Source organism: Malaclemys terrapin, chromosome 22 (assembly GCF_027887155.1).
Source record: "Malaclemys terrapin pileata isolate rMalTer1 chromosome 22, rMalTer1.hap1, whole genome shotgun sequence".
Classification (NCBI taxonomy): Eukaryota; Metazoa; Chordata; order Testudines; family Emydidae; genus Malaclemys; species Malaclemys terrapin.
In genome coordinates, this window is record NC_071526.1 from 14,700,800 (window position 1) to 14,721,097 (window position 20,298).

General features: G+C 50.2%; 1 protein-coding gene across 2 annotated transcripts in view; it reads left to right on the forward strand.

Annotated features, from left to right (window-relative positions):
• Window positions 1-3,509: 3,509 nt before the first annotated feature.
• RIMS3 (regulating synaptic membrane exocytosis 3) overlaps window positions 3,510-20,298 on the forward strand; it is a 54,471-nt gene continuing 37,682 nt past the window's right edge. Inside the window, exon 1 of one of the 2 annotated variants that reach the window (XM_054012018.1) lies at window positions 3,510-3,560. The gene's annotated coding sequence lies outside the window, so the exon portion shown is untranslated. Of the gene's footprint in view, window positions 3,561-17,740; window positions 17,895-20,298 lie in introns of those variants that run through there. The other variant, XM_054012017.1, reaches the window with a different exon arrangement.

Below are 20,298 nucleotides of genomic sequence, written 5' to 3' on the forward strand. Positions count from 1 at the left end.
TGCCCTTGCTCCAGCAATATTCAGGAACATGGGCCTGGCACCACCGATGTTTGGGCTTATATTTTCAGAGCCGTCCCGTCCATAGGATGGATGGGGCAGCTGCCCCAGGCCCTGTGCTTTGGGGGGCCCTGTGCTTCAGGTGGACGTGGGGTCCAGGGCAACCTGGGGAATTAGCGGGGGGCCTGGTGCCGGCTGCAACGAGTGACCTGGCCCCAGTTTGCCCCCACTCCACCCCTTCCCCCAAGTCCCCACCCCGCCTCTTTCTGGCTTCCACCCCCTCCCCCGAGCGATGGAGTCCTTAGGCAAACAACAGGCAATCATGGAGACTTTGAAGTAGACCTACTTCCTAAGCATCACCGGTAATTAACTACACAGATTAACATAAGGCAATGTATCCATTAGGCAGTTTAACACAAACTTTAAAGAGATATATAGACAACGACATTATTTCACCCCAAATTAATCTAAATGTTAATATTCCCTTTTGATCTCTGAATCAATAGCTATAGTGACAGACAGGAACTGTCTGTTTACATGGGTAACAGCTAACAAGATATAAGTAGACACATACAATTAGTATCACCTTTAATTCTCTAGCAATACAGGTTTGCATTTCAAATTAATGGCCTATCTAACATGGAATGGCCCTAATTACCATTTATATACTTTTCTAACATGTCTCTAAAGGTTGAATCTGTGTCATTTATCCAGCAGGATGCTGAACGCTTTCTGGCCATGAGTCACACTTTGTATAACATTCGTTGCAATTATGTAACAGTGGTAGCAACAATGATTTGCATGGTCATACTCTAATCCGATAACGTCACAGGGCTGTGTGCCCAGTTAGCAGCACTGCAGGGTTCCTTTCACCTGGTTTACCTTCACACTTGTGCTCGCTGGCATAGAATACAGGTTGCTGAAAGGCCTTGGAGCACCATAAAGCACTGGAATCCTCTTACATATGCCTTAAAAGAATAATCCCATTAAACAAATGCCTTTTCTCCGCATCACACCAAAACACCGAGGAGAGAGTGGCGTGGATCCGACACCTCTAAGAGGCTGAGCTCCTTAAAGAGCTAATAGAAATTAGAGATGGGAAAGAGACTCGATAGGCCCCATACTTCTGGCCAACACAGGATTATTTCCCAAGGCTACGTACAGCCCAGCTGCAAATGACTCAAGCAATGGAGCCTTCCACCACTTCCTTTAGTCAGACTGTTCCATGGTTGCGTGGATCTCAATGCACCAGATTGTGACAACTTTACAACACCGAGTTGTATCTCATCCTGCAAGAACTCCGAGTGGTGTCAAGAGAGCTACTCACAGGGTTTGCTATTCAATGAGTAAGGGACGGTCAAGCGCAAGTCTTTGGAAAAGTTACCTGCTCTTCAGTATAAATTACAGCTGTGTGGGAAACTCCAGGATTTCAAAACTTGTTTTGTTCTGAATCGGAAACAAATTTTGAAATTGCCTATGAAATGAAATTTCTGAAAAAAACAACAACTCATTTCAGGTAGATTTCAGTGTTATCAAAATAAAACGTGCCGTTTGACTTCAGTTTTGATGTAATTTTTTTACCGTATAAAATAAAAAATCAAAATGAAAACCTGTTGCAAAACAAACAAACAACAGAACATTTCAACCTTATCAAAATGGCCTCTCCCCAATTTTTTTCCTATCCACACATTCCTGAAGGAAATTTTGATTTCAACAAAACAGCATTATTCCACCTGAATGAAAATGTTCCGCCAGTTCTGCTAAATATTCGTATGCTAATCTGACTGGTCAAAGGGGCCACCTTCAAACAATTCTCTCTCCTTAGTGTTTCTATGTCTCCTTTAAATGCTGCTAGACAGGCATATCCCACTTTCGCTATGGTTCAGCCAGGCTTGTTGTATTTAGTCCTTATCGATCTTTCCTCATATCTCAGTCCTTCCCACTCCTTATCCATTACCATCAGCTATCTAATTTGACATCTATGGTTACCCCCTAGGTTTTTCGTAGTCTGACCATTCTCCTACTTTTGCTCTCCCATTGAGAAGCTGTGATTTGGATGATTTTTTTCACTGGGTTATATTAGTTTGTCTTTTTTCCAGGCTGAATCACATTTCATTTCTTGCTCATATTTCTAATTTCTTCTTCTGAGTCCTCTACAAACCGTTGCCCCTTTCTGTGCACCAAAGATAAAGGGAAAACAATGTGAGTTCACAAGCGCTTTTAAAACATGGCAGTTACATCAACTCCAAGCCGGCACTAGGCATAAGCAATTGCTTAGGGCACTGAGCGGCTCAAGGCCCCCCCACTCTTTGCTTTTTATTATGCGTTGTGCATGGGGGGAGCCCCCCAAATATTCCTGATTAGGGCCCCCAATAGGCTAGCACTGTCTCTGCACCAACCTCTGGCTATGGTGAGCTGTCTGAGTGCCTTCAAGAATCTTATTGCTGCTCATTAGTATTTGTACTTAAGGAGACAAATGAAGCCCTGGCATGAAATCATTGAAGTTACACCAATTTACAGCAGGGATAGGATTTTTATGCTGGTCTAATCCACGGATGGGTGACATTCTACCAGCCCTCTACCAGCTGAGTTCCCCAAATAGCCCTCACAATATAGAAAAGCCCAGTCCTTCTTAAACAGTTGGCTTTCATTAAAGCAAACAACTACAACTATAGATACAAATAAACAAGTTCCACACAGCTTGAGTTCCACTTGTTTACCAAGCAACCACACCTTGTCTGGAGCTCTAAGGGACACAGAGACATCTAGTGGCTGATAATATATTACATCTCAGATCCTTTATGCAAGTTTGACAGGTCCCCAAGCTTCACAGCCTGGGTGTGGGTTTGACAAGGTCTCTCCCAGTTCAGTGCTTGCTTTCTCCCAAGACACATCAGTGCAGGTTTGATAGGCTCCTGGCAGAGTGCTCCTGATAGACCTTAGCGTGTGCTTCCCTACCGTGGTTTTAGGAACCCTCCCTATGGCCTTGGAGAGAGATGTCATGTTCTCCATGTTATTTTGGGGAGTAGGGTGACCAGACAGCAAGTGTGAAAAATCGGGACAGAGAGTGTGGGGTAATAGGAGTCTATATAAGAAAAAGACCCAAAAATCGGGACTGTCCCTATAAAATCGGGACATCTGGTCACCCTATTGGGGAGTGCCTTCCAATACCGCATGGGTTTAAATTTCAGATATGGCTCTGAGATGCCCAGCTGGGCCCTTCACTATTTCCAGCCCCCAGGCCCCATCCCCTCGGCTCGCATCCAAGTGAAGTAACTGCCAGGAAGGGCTGGTAAGGATTTCTCACTGGCAGGGGACCCATTCGCCTGGACATGTGACCTCACAAACTGGAATTTCACCTGGTGTTCACAGCCTGCTCTGGTTATTTATCTGCTCAAGTGGCGGAGGGGCAAGGTACAAAGGACAACATGTGCCCCCAATGAAATGAAATAAAACAAACACAGGCAGGGATGGGGCGGGGGGGAGGAAAGCAGGTGTAGCCTTATGGAGAGGAGAACTCTCCGCACTGACACAAGGAATGGTTTCTTGTTCTAGAACTGCAGGTAGGAATGCATGTGGTCTGACTCCCCGCTTTGTCCTGTTCGGGCGATACGGCTGCAGGTTCTGCATCTGAAGAAGTGGGGTTTTTTTACCCAGGAAAGCTTATGCCCAAATCAATCTGACTCCTCATTGTTTTTGTGGATACAGACTAACCCGGCTGCCCCTCTGAGGTTCGGCATGGACATTGAAAAGTATGTGGTGACTTACCGCCACCTAACTCCAGCACAGACCCGACCCTAGTGTGACAGCAGGCCCACTGAGATCAATCCCCAGAGTGCTAAGCACTTAGGAATGTAACCTGGGCCAGTGGGCACCAAAGCTGCCTTTGGGTGGAGAGACCGACGCTGACACCCTGTGTGTGTCTTCAAAGAGTAAGGGGCTGAGACACTACAGTGACAAGTGTAGAAGAAGAAGGGGAGCACTGAGGCGGGTCAGAAGCAACCCACATGAACCCCCCCCCCCCAAGAATTACCTATCCCACCTCCGCCATCCCAAACTTTGGGGATTCTGCTAAAAGGGGAACCTGGTTGTGAACTGGGGCTGGTTTCCTCCAAAACCCAGCGTGTCAAAACAAAACACACACACCTGCTTTTGTCCCTACCTGTATGTGCTGGGGGTACAGACCCCACCCCGTGGCAGGCAGGGAAAGGGTTAATCCCCTCCTTCAAGCATAGGTGCTGGAACTAGAGGTGCAGGGCGTGCACCCTCTTACTTGAAGTGGTTTCCATGACATACCGGGTTTGCAGTTCGGTTCAATTGCTCTCAGCGCCCCTGCCTTCCAGGCTGGAGGAATCTGAGGGGCTGGGCCCGCCGTGGGGGTTCATTACCCCCTAGTCACCGTGCCAGCGGGCTGTGCCGAGCGCGGCTCTCTAGGAAGCGGGGGGAAGGGGACCTGCTGCGCCTGGCTGGGAGTTTTCTTCCCCTTGGGAATTTGGCTGCAGGCAGCCACGTGCTGGAGGGAGGCTGGGGCTGCGGGAAGCCTGGGGGTGACACGCGGCCCTTGCGGGCACAGCCCTTTTTACAGAGGGCTTTAAACTCGCCCCGGGGCGGTGGAAGAGAAACCGGCTGAACAAAGCGCGGGGCGTGGCAGGGGGTCTCCGCTCTCCCTCCAGCCCGGCCGAGGCGCCTCGCTTCTCCGCCGCCGCCCGCAGGACCTGGAGCCCAGCAGATGGGCTCCCGCCCCGGCCGCCGGGTCCAGCAGCGGGTGCCGGGCCAGCCGTCCCGCTAGCGAGCGGGGTCCAGCCGCGGGGAGCAGGTCCGAGCAGCCTCTGGGAGCCAGGTGAGTGGCGAGCGCTGCCCGGCCAAGGGGGAGACCAGCCCGGCCCCACCTGCTCCTGGGGGCCCGGTCAGTGGTTGGAGTGGGGGGGGGGGGCAAGACCCGTGGGCTCTACTCCTTGCTCTGCCCCTTCTCCCCCCCCCCTCCTTGGGGGAACCCCTTCACGGCCGTGCCTCGATTTCCCCTTTCCTGCAAAATGGGGGGTGCTGGCAAAGCATCCAAGACTCCTGCCTGGAAGGGCCCATGACAATGGAAAGTCCGAACTCCCAGCATGGCTGGGCCCCCCGGCCAGACAGGGGGTTAGTGGTCACCAGCCACCTTGGGACCGGCATTGCCAGGGCTGAGTGGTCCCTCCTCCGGGGAAGGTGATGGAAGTGGGTGGCTGGAGCAGCACCTCTCTCTTAGGCTGCCTCTGGGCACCACCACCAGCTGCTCTGAGTCGGGCAGGAGAAGACTCCTGGGGAGGTGCATTTGTGTGGGGCATGAAGACAGCAGAGGAAGCATTAGACCAGGGACCCATTCTTAAAGGGCCTTTGCTAGAGCTGACTTCTTGGGGTGGTGCGTGAGAAAGAAGCAGGGGACCAGTCGATGTATGTTGCCTCCCTGGTGACTTCTCTTTCCAACGTGTGAGGCAGCTCAGTCCGGCCGCCTTGAAACTCCTGGGTGGAAAAAGGACCAGGAAAGTAACGTCCGAGAAGTCTGGGCTCTGCCCAGGTGAGGCTGTTGGGGTGGAGGGTTTTTGGGTACACCTAGTGACCTCTCCTGAGAGGGTTTGAGTTGTCGGCAGAGTGGGTGTGTCCTGCCCCCCTGTCCCTGTTCCCAGCCCAGTGATCCCCCAGTTGGTAGCCGTTACAGAAAGGAAAAGAAATCCAGGCAGTGCTATGGCTGGTGCAGAAGCACCGGTGTGCTGGAGGGCTCTCTGGTATCCATACCCTGCAAGACGCTTCAATAACAAACAAACAAACAAAAACCCAACAACACACACACAAAAACCAACCCCAACTTCCCCTTCTATTCCCAGTTGTGGCGGGAGTTCTTCCAACTGGGATTCTGCCCCTTCGTGCAGCTGCGCCCAACTTCACTAAGTCCCATTCCCTGGCCTAAAGAGACCAAGCATGCAGCTCCCAGTTCAAGAAGGAGCTTTACCTCCCATGCCCTGATGTGTGACTGACTGCACAGGGGTGTGACTAGAGCAGTCATTTTACACCCTCTAACTTACTCTCTGTCATTTTGCGGTTGCTCATCTTGCCCAGAGACTGGATGCGTCTATGTCCCCTCCTGGCTTTCATGTGCTAACTGCATGCGGTTGGGTTTACATTCCCCAGGCTAGAAGAGGCTTCTTGAAAATGTCTCTGTTCCTATTACCCATTAAACCGTCTGAAAGGGAGTTGTGTCCGCTCCCACCAGCTGAGATGTAAGGGAAACACTTGCGGAGCAGGCAAGTTTAGAGCTGCACCCTCAGGGGAGGGGACAGTCTCCTATTATGGCCCGATCCTGCCAAGGAGTGAGTGCCGAGCACCTGCCACAGCAGCCTGTAGGGGTTGAGGTCGGAGATGCACAGGGTTGGGCTGTATGTGGCTGAATTTTCGGGGATGCTATTTGTAAGTAAGTTCTGATGGGGTGGGCTCTGGAGTATCCTTCCTATGAGAAAGCTGGCTCTGGCCTTCCAAATAGACTCCTGGATCTGTCCTGTTTGTCTCTCTGGAGATAAAAGAACCCTGGCAACAAGCAAGGGGTTAAAATCCTGCCCAAAGGCAGCCAGGAGCCCTGCAGTTGCTGCTTCCAGCCATCTTCCAATTAGGCTTAATAAGACAGTGGCAATCCCTGAGGGGAAATGTGGGCAAGACTAATTGGCAGCAGCAGACACACCATTGCCTGGAATGCTGGGAATATAAACGAGCAGCAGGGGGAGTGTGCCCACCCCAGGAGCGGACTGGGAGGGGTACACACTCTCCTCTCCCGCCGGGGCTTTGATCCAGAGCTGTGGGAAGCTTTGGCCTTTGTATTGAGATCACATAAGATGCTTGTGCAGGAAGCTTCCGTGTAGATGGGTTGGACACATTTCTACATTCAAATGGAAAATGGTGCCCCCTGTGGTGTGATCTAGGACTCCCCCGTGCAGGTTCTCTTCCCACCCGACTAAACGGCCATGCCAGGTTGCTTGTCTCATGCCTATATATAGATAGAGCTCTGCAAATCTGCGGATATCCACGTCATATCCGTGGATAGTGGATCGGATGCAGATACAACCGCGCCGGGCTCTACTCACTGGTGGCGCTTGGCCCTCGGCGTCCGGTTCAGGCAGCTCGGGGGGCGCAGCGTGCTCGGGGCCAGTGGCTAGGCGGCTGGGTGGAATTGGGGCTGTCCAGTACCCGCTCGCCATGCCACTTCCTGTCCAGCAGTTTGGGCCCCTCAGGCAGTGCCAGCATCCTCACCATGGCATGACACCACTGGCAGCACTCCCAGTCCTGGGCCTGGCCCGCTGGCTCTGGGGCAGCAGGGCCTGCCCCCCACCATGGGGATTGGAGCGGGTGGGGCCCCAGTGCCCTACTCCTCTGCCCCAGTGTGATGCCACACGGACTGCTGAAGCATTCGTTCCTCATTGGGAGCATCACTTCTGTGTGATGGTGGAGCCCTGGGGGGGGCAGCTTTGTTGCAATTAGAGCTGAGCACAGTAGTTGAGTAGCAAACAGCTTATCCGGCAAATTTAATTCCTTCTTATGTGCACAAATGACATGTCAATACTTCGCTTCCCATGTATTTGTTTGTTCAATGCTCTTTGACAAATGACTTATGCAAACATAGGGTCGCTGGGGCTGCGCGGTAATGAGTCGCTTTAAGTCACATGCATTGTTTTCGCACCCTGATTGGCGGACTCCTCCTAGACAAGAACTTTCAAGATGGCGGCAGGGGTGCTTGCACTGGTGCAGATGTGTGCAAGCATGAGTAACGCTGTTCCTACTGGTGCTGCAAAGACAACGCCTCCTGAATGAAAGTTGTCGGTGCAAACGGTGGTGAGAAGCAAACAGCGGCGCCGCAGAGGCCCTTGGTTCTCGTCTGAACGTTGGAAGAGTCTTGCTGTATTAGCCTAGCTCCCGTTAGGATGTTAACGGGAAGGCTGGGCGGAACCTCCCAGAGTGCTCTCTGCTCCCGATAGCTGATGAGGAGGAATTTAAAGTGGTCCTTCAAGGCCGAACAAAACAATTAGCCCTGAGTTGAATTGCATCATTTGGTGCATGGGGAATATTCCATGGGCCTGTGGTGGTTTTATTTAATTAGTGCTGTGCAAGAACATGAACTAGCCTGGCCTGCAGATCCCCTCTCGCCAGGGGGAGTCGATGTCTCTCTTCAGCTTCAGAGACAGAGCACTGGCCTCACCCCCCAGAGTGCTGCTTTGTTTTGAGCTGAGAAAACAAGGATTCAAAGAATCCTTACCTCTGCTGAAGGGAGCAATTCTGTCCAGTGAGCCCAGATGCTCAGGGGAGCCGAGGCCCCTTTGTGTGGCTCTGGCGAAGCAGAGGGATCTTAAAGTAAGTGAAATGGGTGGTGTGCTGGGGCTTTCCAGACCAGGGGTCCCCAATACGGTGCCCGCGGGCGCCATGGCGCCTGCCAGGGCATCTAAATGCGCCCACGTACTGGCCGGTGGACGAGCATCCACCGAAATGCCACCGACAAGCAGCGTCATCCAACAAGCAGCGTCATCCAGCAAGCAGCGTCATCTGGATGACGCTACTTGTCGGCGGCATTTCGGTGGCGACGCCTATTGACGTTGCCGTTTGTCGGCGGCATTTTGGCGGATGCTCGTCTGCTGCCACGGTCCTCCGTGACTCGTTGTCTGGCGCCCGCCAGACAAAAAAGGTTGGGGACCACTGCTCCAGACAGTGTAGAGCTGATGTAAACTTGACGCTGGCTCAGCTCCCAGCATAGGAGCTTGGTGGAGTATCAGGTACCTGGAATGCCCTGTACTGTGGCTCTTCTGCTTCCCAGGGTCCACATGGGTTCATGGAAAGCAGCGTATTAGATGGAGCAGGCTCAGGGCTGTTCCAGGTTACACTGGAGGTGGGCAGGAAGCATGAAAGTGGCCTTAAAGTCCCTGTAGCCCACCACTCCTGCAAGTACAGGACCAGGGTAACAGAATCAGGCCTTACTATTTGTTCACTTGATTTGCCTTGGCACAGCCATATGGAAACCATCACGTTGTACATGATGCATTTAGAGTGTTATGAACATGTCTAATTTTCCGGCTGATTAAAATCCAGGTAGTGTGGTGCCATGTACTCAAAGCCGTTTCAGTGCGCTTAAAATATTGTGTCACATCATCTATCTTAACAAGCAGGGAAACCAGCGAGCTTAATTGTTTAAAGTGATTTAGCACTGCCGTGACAGCCGTGGTGCTGGCCTGTTCTAGCCATGCTGTGAGTGCAGGCTCCCCTACATGAGTGGTTTGGACGGGCGACAGGATACTTTGTCCTCTTGATGGGGCAAGTTGCAAATGGAAGAGACCTCTGACCCCACCCAGCTCCAATTGAAGCTCACGACAGAACTCCCTAGTGACTGCAATGAGAGCAGGATCACCTGGACTCACATCTCCCTTCACCACCTGGGAGACCGTTCTGTCCTTGGCCTCTGCCCGGTTCCCGCTGCGACTTCTTGTGAGCCTCCCTAGCAAGAGGTTGCCCAAGAATCATCACCAGTCATCAGCTGATAATGCCTCCCTCTGGTCACCAGTGACTTAAACTGAAGTGGAACAGGCAACCCTAAGGCAAACAGCTTTATATCCATTTACCAGCCTCTCATCTAACTCTTGCAGGAACAGTTCTGAGCCACTTGCAGAGTGGTCACAAGTCCTAGGCCATTAAGTATCCCCTCTCCCCCTCTGCTTCCATGTAGCAAAAGCAGCCCTCCTTCCCAATGTCTGCTCCCCCCAAAGACAAGATCTAGACTTTTCTTCCCAGAAGGAGCGAGGTCTCAGGGACACTTAGTTATTTGTTTGCGTTCGGCACGTACGGGTAGCACAACCCCAGAAGCAATTCTCTCCCAGCCGGCTTCAATACTCCCAAAGGGAGGCGAGTCTTGTTGATGCTGCTGCATCGCTCTAATGAAGCACGAGCAGCTAGTCTCACATCAGCCGGAGCCTCAGAAAACTCCGCACCTTCTGTTTGAAAAACAATTCTGCTTTCCTGGATTTTTCTGCTCCCCGGGCTAGATCTGTTTGTAAGTTTCCCTTTCTGAAACGGTGGGGTTTTGTCTTCCCCAGACCTTAAAGCAAAGAGCGGCTGCTTTCGAACAGGCTGGGAGCCGTGCACATCAGGATGTACTAAAACAGTAATATTGGGGTAGCATCTCGAGCCCTCAATTAACGGGAGCCCCTGTTGTACTAAGTGTTGTACAGACACAAAGTGACAGTCCCAGCCACAGAGAGCTTGTAATAGTCACCTTAGGGATTTAAGGGGTTAGGCAGAGAATATAAAATGATTCATCACACTGGAAACCTCTGACTCCCCCACCCACTGTCTCCTAGGCTGTGGAATAGCCTCCCTAGGAATGAGATATAGACCGGGGAACAATCCTGCATGGATAGACTGGATGGTCAACAGGCCTCTGGACCTCTAATCTCTACCTTTTACACGTTTCATGAGAGCCATCTCATCCAGCTGCTTCTCCGCACCTCTGGGATCTTCTAAGCCACTCTTGGAAATCTACTTTCTCAAGCAAAAGTTACTGGAAGCCTCGTGTCCCTTAATACAGAAGAATGTTCAGAACTTTGTGCCATCTTCCAGCTCCGTGAGGCCGGTGGCTCCTGGTCTCTCCCATTTAGAGAACAAACAACTCAGCTGCTGCTGCTCCACTCAGTTGAGCGGCAATTAACCATTAAGCCCTCGAGGCCACCCCACAGATGTGTAGACTCTTTCGATGGATCCCAACTGTAGTCCAAAGGCAGGCAAGCAGGGGATATAGGCTTTGGGGATGCTTCAGGGAACAAAGGAATCACTTGCTTTAGCGGTATAGGGGCTAAGAAGCAGTTTGGATTCCATTCAGTCCCGGGCAGCAGTGCCTACCTACACCCCAGCCAGTTCATGAGCGCAGAGTTTGCAGAGCATTAGACACAATGAAGGTGAGAGTTGCTGAACTATTTAACATTTCCTCCCCTCTGTGCGGTGGGAGAGCATTTGTGTGATAAGTTCAGTCTCAGGAGCGGTTTTAAGGAGGCACAAAACCAATGGCCAAGGGACCCAAACACCCCCCCGCCTTCCCATTCAGGAGCGGGTGCAGTTTGCAGGACCATGGGCTTGAAGGGGGGTGGGGGGGTGTCTGAATGGAAAGGGAGTGAAGACAGTGAGTGAAGGAGGTGGGAGGAGGGCAGAGATGAGGCCCTCCAAAAGCAGACCTGCTGAGATGCCCCCAAACTCAAACCCCACTCCTGCAAGCCCCAAATTTGGTGCTGCACTCCTCTTTGCAAGCTGACGCAGGTGAAGTCCCAGCCAGTTTACCTCTTCTTCAAGCTAGCGAAGGAAACCACAGACCAGTTGCTTTACTGGGGGAGCTTGGCCTTGTGTGACGGCTGCTGGTTATTTAGACATACTAGGCGTGATCGTTCCACTCTTAACTTTGTCGTGGAAGGGATCAGCCCAGCAACCAGAGATGTTGCAGTGGGGGTGGAAGGCGGGCAGCAGAAGTCTTCCTGAGATTAAACACGCGCACACCCCAAGCAAGACAATACCAGCTACTGCAGGGTCCTGCTGATGGGCCACGGAGAGCCAATCCAAGTAGCAGAACCAATGCACCCATTGCATTATTTCTATTAGAGTGGCAACTGGGGCTCACAATGTGCTAGGCACGGCACAGCACTAGTCCCTGGCCTCTAGACCTTGCAGTCTAAGGGACACAGACAAAGTGCAGGAGGGGAAACCGAAGCAATGTCGCCTGCCCACGGTCACGTAGCAGAGCCATGATTAGAACCCAGGTCTGACTCCCAGTCCGCTGGCCCGTAGCCTCTGCACACACGAGCCAGTGTAGAAGGCAGGTTCTGCAGCCAGAGCGAGGCCAGATCGTGCACTACCTGCTAGAGGGATGCCATGTCGGAGCCTTCTCGTCTCCATTTGATTGGCTGCCCCACAACTCCGCCCCTACGCTGAGGCTGTCATGAATGTTTCTGGAGCCCAATGGAGTGTTTGATGCTGTGACTGAGCCCCGGGAGGCTCGTGCGATGGGCACGTATTTTATGGAAGCAGGTCATGAATAAATAACCGTGCACGTGACTCAGCTGGCACGTGGAAACCGCTCCGCACACCTCACGGTGCCTCGGAGCAGGAGATTGCAAGCGCTCTCATGACGCAATCCATAATCACATTCTCCGTCGTCTCCACTCAGAGTGCACTGAGACCCTCCTTGCAGCCCGACGGCGCTAATTATTTATTGATCCTGATTGCAGCTTCCATTAGGCCCGGCGCTCTCTGCCTTGCCTTTGCCCAAAGATGGAGAATGCAGCGCCGGCTGAGGAACACCACAACGAGGCAGAAAGCGCAGGTTTCCCATACTGCCTGTTTTCCCAGCTCCAAGCAAAGCCCTAAATCCAGTGGCTTGGAAACAGTTTCACGATGCTCAGCCCTTAAACTCAGACAGGGCCTGAAGTATCAAAGGAAATCAATATTAAAGAAGCCTTTGCTAAGACAGCTGTGGCTTAGTTTTCCAATGCCACGTGATACGTTCATGTTCCAAGGCATCACCCGCTGCATGCACAGACTCTGTCGAACCAGGGAGGAGCAGGATTTATGCAAATGTTAGAAGGGGAGAGGGCTTCCTCGCTTTACTTTGTTCCACCATGGAGCTGAAATAGCCAGCTCTTTGCACCCTGTAACAGACGGCTGGAGGCTCTGCCGCAGACAGACCGTGGGCTTTGTGGCTGCCACGGTGGTAAATCCACATGCACATGCCAATGGCGCTAAGGCGTATGGAAACATGAGCCAATCCCTGCATTCCTGATCTGCAGCTCATCTTTCCTTTCTGAGCATTGCAGGAACCAGTTTGGCCAGGAGGCTCTGAACATCTCACAATAGCTGTAATGGAAGCCTCCCATCGGTCCACTAGCTGGATTCCATCCTCGTTCCAGCGTTAAGGAGGATGAGTTGCTATAGGAACAGAGAGCTCTCAGTCACTGGCCATTTTCACACCAGGGACCCAGGATGTGCTCTGCTCATCCACTTAGCAGCGAATTCAGATAGACTCAGGCCCGTGGTGGACAGCGAGCATAACCGTGGACGCAGCGAGAGCAGCACAGTAGCAAAGCAGACCAACTGTGTGCTCATGCTTCTGTCCCTGTCTGTTTACATGCAGCATCCACTGGCTTCCCAACCCAGCGTGACTCCAGATATTTCCAGATAGACCCAATGGCCCATGAAGCTATTTGGAGCAGAACAAGAGGACTATAGGAAGGGTGCAGAAGAGACTAAGGCACCATCACCATTGGGCAAGATTCAAATCTAGACAGTGGTTAACGATGGCACTCAATGGGCATTGAATTGGACGAGTCACATAAGTGAGTGCCTCTTAATTAGCCTCTTGCAAGAGTAATGGATCTTGGAATATGGACTTGGGTCAGAAGAGCTGTGGCCAGGGCAGAATGCCGGGAGAGAGAAGTGAAGCAACACCATCTACCAGATAGTAACCGTGTCTCCAACCCCAAGAGTTCACAAGTCATGAGTTCTCCCTCGCCCCCAAGTCACGATGGGCTTAACAAGCATGTAATTTAATTCATTTTAGGATCTTTATATCTGCTCTCTGGTTTTGAGCTTTTTGGGGGGTGTCATGTTTTCAAGCTTTTCACTGCAAGCAGCGGGTAGATTCTCACATAATATGACTCCAGAAGTTGGCACTTCAGGAAACACCCCCAATATCACAAGACTTGGGATAAAATCATAGGAGCTGGCAAGACTAACAGTAGGCAAGTTTAGCTACTTTATCATAAGACCTTTGCATCTAATTTTTTATTATTCTGGTCCTTCATTTAGTCCCTACTTCAGCCAGTGCCGTGTGCTTTCCCAGTGCAGTCCTCAGCGTAAGTGATCCAAGTAAATCCATTGGGTTGCTCCTAATTCCCTTGGGCAATACCATTCCAACGGCTAATAGATCTCAATTGCCAGGGAGCATTCCATAATATTCTGTTGAAATGATCCTTCAGATGATTTTAGTCCCGTCCTACTCCTTGTTACATGAAGTGGCTGGATGTCCTGCTTGGGCATAGTTGGAGAAACCGCTTCTGGCTATTGGGAGCAGCTGTTTCTTGGGTCAGCCCAGGGGAGAAGCTACCCTCAGCCCTGCATAAACAGGGCATTCGAGAGGCTGAAAGACAAAGCCTTCGTATACGCCGGCATTACCTGTATTTCAACACAGCTGTGAAGAGAGGGTTGTGACTTATTCCTGTTATCATGGTTTATTCTTGTATTTGTGGATAGAATATTACTAATTGGTGCTTTTGCCTGGGTGGCAGCATGGGTCCCATGTGATCTGGCCACAACCAGGGCTATTTTTGGTAGTGTACATGGAGTGGGCTAACAGCAGCCACCGATACGGCTTGATCTCTATGCAGGGGAATCAAAAAGAAGGGAGGTTTTTCTTTGATAAGTTAGGAACAGGTTGGGGGGAAGAGTAAGGGAGCATTCATAAACAACCACTATGCTGCTTCTGTGGATTTTAGAGTCATAGTCTGTCCAACACTGATTTGAGGGAAAGCAAAAATCAGGCATGATACGCCTGGACTTGGATTCCCTGCCAGTCCAGTCGTGTTTCCAGCTGTCTCTCCCATCCCTTTTCAGAAGTAAATTCTAACAACCCAATCAAGCATCCTCTGCCTAGTCCCCTGCACTGCAACATTTGGGATTAGCAACCGGCACCATCATTTGCATCCTCCCATTCAATTGGGTGGCACTTTTTGCATGATTTAGAGGCTACCCAATTAGATGGCAGCATGCAAACTGCAGACTTAGTTCTTGTTTCTATGTCCAAAGTTTGATACACAACTGTCCCAGATTTAAATTACTAAATAATTTCAGGTGGATTTTAAATGCTTCTTTTGGGGAAAGGCGCTTACTGAAACACAGGGCCAAAAATCTGCAGTCCTTTCTTAAACTCCTATTGCAATTTTGCTCAAGAAAGGACAATGAATTTGGAGGCTAATACACACACACACGTCTTAATTTTTAGGTAGAAGCAGCCACTACAGCTTGTATGAGAGAAGATTATTTTCCATAAAACTTAAATTAAGGACCCGATGGAAACAAGTTTCATGCACCCAATTTGTGAGCAATTAAGGATGCATGTCTGGTCATTGCACTTGCAAGTTTTTAAATTCATCTGCATTCAGTTATTCACCTCGTTGCACAGTTAATTGCTTGCTCAAGTTTGCTGAGCAATTGCTCATCTAACTTAAAAAAAAAAAATCAGGTCTGAAGGTGTCCAAATGTGGTTTGTCAGACAGGGTTCTGGAAAACAAACTCATGTGGGCTCATGAGTTTTCACACAAAATCAGTGTTTCTTACCTTCTAATCGAAGCCATTCTTTACATCCCATTAAGAAATGGCAAGGACCACAGACTAATAGTTCTTAGAAGATATGTCTACACTGCAATTAAAAACCTGTGGCTGGCCTGTGCCAGGTGACTCGGGCGAAGAGGCTGTTTAATTGTGATGTAGACGTCTGGCCTCAGGCTCCAGCCTGAACCCAAACGACTACACCGCAGTTAAACAGCCCTTTAACCAAAGCCCCGCCAGCCCGAGTCAGCCGGTGCGGGCCAGCTGCTGGTGTCTAGTTGCAGTGAAGACGTACCCAGAGCTTTCTATTTTCATTCAAATTCGGAGATTGGTTTTTTTCAGGGTTTGCACGATTCTGGTGCTCCAATAGTGTTCTGGGTTCCCCCCAGCTTCAATGTCCCTTATGGGCATTTTAGAACCCTGAAAAAAATCTGTTCCAAATTTTAGGATTTTTGTCCCAAGTCTCTTGTGTTGAGTCCTACAATCTGTCTGATCTGTGGACACTGAATTTACACTCATGCTACAAAGATCTCACCACTTACCCTGTCCAGTAAAGAGGGCCCAAACAAAAACCCACAATATGGATGTTGTGTTCCTCTGTGGGTAAATACTTAAATAGTCATTGGGAGAGAGGGAGAGCATGAGACTGATTCTGTAGTCCGGTGTAAGGTCCCCCCCGGAAGATAGGAAAGCCTAGAGAGCCTAGGTTCAGTCCCTCTGCTTCAATTACTCCTTCATTGGGTATCCACAAGCTTCAACAAGAGAGGCTGAGGGAGCCCTGCATCAGAACGTCCCATAGCTCAGTGGTCACCCCCGTCTCCTGAGAGGTAGGAGAGCTCTGTTCAAACCTTTTCTCCCCTCTCTGCCGGATGGGGGAATTGAACCTGGTCTCCCACATCCCAGGTGGGCACGCTTACCACTGAGCTAAAAGTTATACGGTGGCCTTTTCCTCCTGCTGAATTTTAAATAGGACCCGATCCACTTGGTGGCCCCTGAGCACGCTAACTGGATCAGGCCCTACACGCAACTTAGGCATTTGTCTACCAATCTTCCCCAGTTCATGAATTGCTGTGGGGCTCATGGGGGAGATAAGTGCCCGGACACCTAGAGGGGGACTGCAGTGCACGTGCCCAGAGGCAGGAACAAAGATGCCCAAGGAACAAATACTTAGCTGCTGAAGGAGTTTAGGTGCCCCCCGGGGGTCACCGGCGGGAGTTCTGTGGATTGCAGTGGAGCCAAAACTGGGACATAGGCACCCAAGTACCTTTGTGGATCTGGCCGTAGTCTCTCTGTCTCTCAATTTCCGTCTATAAAATGGGGTTAATAATACTTCCTGTGTCTGTCTTGTCTGTTTAGATTTAGAAGATCTTTGGGGCCAAGAATCTGTTATGTGTCCATACAGCATCTAGCGCCATGGGCCCCGATCGTAGCTGGTGCTGGATAATTATTATGAATAAGGCAGGAGGAGCTCTAAAGCAAATGATCAGAGCTTTCTTATTCCCCACCCAGCCCAAGTAGCGATGGGCTTAATCTGCAGCAAGGAAGATTTAGGAAAAAAAACTTTCAAACTAGAAAGGTAGTTAAGCTCTGGAACAGGCTTCCAAGGGAGGTTTTGGAATCCCCCTCACTAGAGGTTTTTAAGAACAGGTTGGACAAACCCCTGTCAGGGATGGTCTAGGTTTACGTGGCCCGGCCTCAGCGCAGGGGGCTGGACTCTGTGACCTCTTGAGGTCCCTTCCAGCCCCACATTTCTAGGATTGTGCTTCTCCTAGGATCACCACCCACCACCTTTGGTTCAGCTTTGCTTTCTTCTTATCCTGAGTCAGGCATTCCAGCTCCAACGCACCCCATGGAAGCCAATATTCACTCAGGTGCCAGACTTTTCCCAAGTTTATGGGAACTGGCTCTGACTCTCTCACATGTCCCCATTATAAAAGGTTAAGGGCTGGATGTGGGGGTCAGAATCCAGGTTTGCCAAAGATCGGGAGTATTTGGCTTCGAGCCCCAGCCCTAGATACACTGTTGTGCTATTACAGACCCCAAACAATGTCTTTGCATCCTGACGGGAGTGAGGGAGAGAAGTGGGAGCCCAAACCATGGAATATGAGGAATAAGGGGGAGAGGGAGGGAAAAGATGACATGTTAAAGAACCATCCTCTTTCCCCCCCCCCAAAAAAAAATATTGCTTGCGAAATAACTGTGATGATTGCTCCTCACATGCCTAGCATCTCACTTCTGAATTTCTTCCCTACCCCTGCTTTTGGCTGTGAGGAGAATTGGGTCAGGGAGGTAACCATGGAGATGCTTAAGCAAAGAGTCTACAGCTCCGCTCCTGTCTCTCTCCAGAAACCTTTAAAGATTAACTAGATTGTCGTCTCCTCGCACCAGGGATGGGATTTTGGGTTTGAATCATTTGGGGCAGATTTTTTTCGGGTGGGGGATAGAAGAGGTGGGGTGTGTGTGTTTTGGAGAAGAAGCAGGGGTGTCTTTTATTCCTGTTATACCTGGACACCGTTGTTGGACTCCTCTATTTGGTAAGATGCATCATTTTCTTATTACCCCTTTTCCTTAAAGGTGTGTGCACGGGCGGAAGGAGAGTGGGGAGTAATAGCTCCGTTTCTCTTCTCCGGGGCATTTGCAGAGGTGAATATTTAATCAAATGCAACAGGAAATTAATTTTTCCAGACAATTGTGCCTTTGCATGTTGTGCATCTGCTAAAGCACATACAGGGATTTTTCTTTCGGTCTCTCTGTGGTCTGTGTGTGTGTTTCTATTAAAGCGACAGATCAGCAGGAGAAATGCTACTAACATGACATGTTTCTTTCATTTTGATTGCCCTTATTTGATTTCCTGCTATTCCATATGTCCTGAAGCGATTTTTGCCAGCGAAAGCCCTAGCCCTGATTCCAGTCTGTGCAGAGAAATGGAGCTCGATTACTAGAGAACTTCTCAAAATGCTTCATTTTTTTTTTAACTGTAAGAATGGTGAAGGTCACTGATAAGCAACCAGATTAGGTTCTACAAGCCTGGTATCCATCTCCTCTTTCTTTTCTTCTCCCACCCTCCACTGTCTTAGAGCAGTGATTCATGGCAGAGAAGGAAGGAAGCTTTAATGTAATCTAATCACTGATTGAGCACTGCAGTAATTTACTCTCAGAATGTTTAGTATTTTGCAATAAAATAAATACATATAGGAGGGAGAAAGGGAATTGGAAATTGCCTTGTAACCTCCTACTTGGTTAAAGTGAGTGTGTGAGAAAGAGGGGGCGCAAACCCCCCAAGTGCTGCAGATTTGGACCAAAGATATTCTTGTGGTAATATGTTACTTTGGACAGGTTGGTACCAGTCAGAGCCTATGGCTTCTGTGTATGCTCCCCAGCTACTCGGGATCTGTTCTGTAACCAAGCTTGTCTTGGTACGGCAGACAGCACGTCCTTCCAGTTCCCACCCCGGACTACCCGTTCTCCGAGGGAGCCATGAGCAGAGGGGGAGAATGGATAAGATAGAGGTAAAATTAAGGACAGGGTAATGAATACCTTCCCTCTAAGCTCTGCAATACAAGCACATGCTTTCCTGGTCCTTTGGCACGGATTATTCTTTGTGTGCTGTATTGAAAGTGATCCTATTAGCGCTGAGCTATAATGATCTAATTTGTTACCACCGGAGCTTAGCGGTTCTCAGTGGTGGAGGAAAAGCAGTATAGGGAAAACAACAGCAGGATCCTCTGTGTTTTTCTGGCTGTATGCTGTAACACCTTAGGCTCCTTAGCTTGTTAGCTGTAGTTCTCTTCGGGATGATGAAACAGAGGTAATAGGGAACCTTAGAACCCCTCCTTTATGGGGGGGCTCAGTTTTGAGCCAATGCCCCTGCATGTTGCTATGGGGCACTGTGTTGGTAGGGGTACCCCTCTCCAATGACATTAAAAACGATGACACATTGTGTGTGTGTACATGTGCGTGTGCAAAAGCTAGGGTGTTGCCCTTGTTCAATTCCAATTGGGTGACTGCATTCTGCCTTCCCAAATTCTCCGCTGCAGTACCAGTTGAATACTGTATTGTTTACTTCCTGTCCTAACTGTGGTCCCAATCCAGCAAAGGCTCACACGTCTGCTTAACTTGAAGTACATGAGTAGTTCCCATTGAAGTCTTTGCAGGATCGGGGCCTGGTTTTTGTCATGTTGCTCCCGGGTGCTGTTAAACAGCTATTGTGCTCCACACCAGAAGCAGTTGCATTTCAGTGGTAGGCAAAGTGATCCATATTTTATAGGAATATGCGATCATGAGATTTATATACACTCGATTTATAATTCAGGAGTTTGTTCCCTCTCATCACTAAACAGAAACATTCTCATAGTTTCAGAAAAATTCAAGCTCTTCTAACCCACTAGATGGGAACACCTCTATGCCACTGGAGCTAGGCATCACTTCTGTTGTGCATGATTGGTTTCAATTTTACAGACGGGGAAATCAAGGCACAGAAAGGGGAAGCATCATGCTAAAGGCAAGAGAGGGAGCCAGTGTTGAAACTGGGATCAGAGCGCTGGCCTCCTGGTGCTTTAACCACACAACTGAAGTGCTTCCCTGTTCTAGGAACATCATTACTGGGAATGATTTGATTGCTGTAGCCCAGGGGTGATTGTTTTGGCCCAAGGGCCACATTGGGGTTGCAAAACAGTATGGAGGGCCGGGTCGGGAAGGCTGTGCCTCCCCCAACAGCCTGGTCCCTGCCCCCTATCTGCCCCCTCCCACTTCCTACCCCCTGACTGCCCCCCTCAGAACCCTGATCCAGCCAGCCCCCCTACTCCTTGTCCCCTAACTGCCCCCTGGGACCCCACCCCCTATCCAACCCCCCTGCTCCCAGTTCCCTGACCGCCCTCCCGACCCCTATCCACACCCCCGCCCCCTGACAGGCCCCCCGGGACCCCACGCCTATCCAAC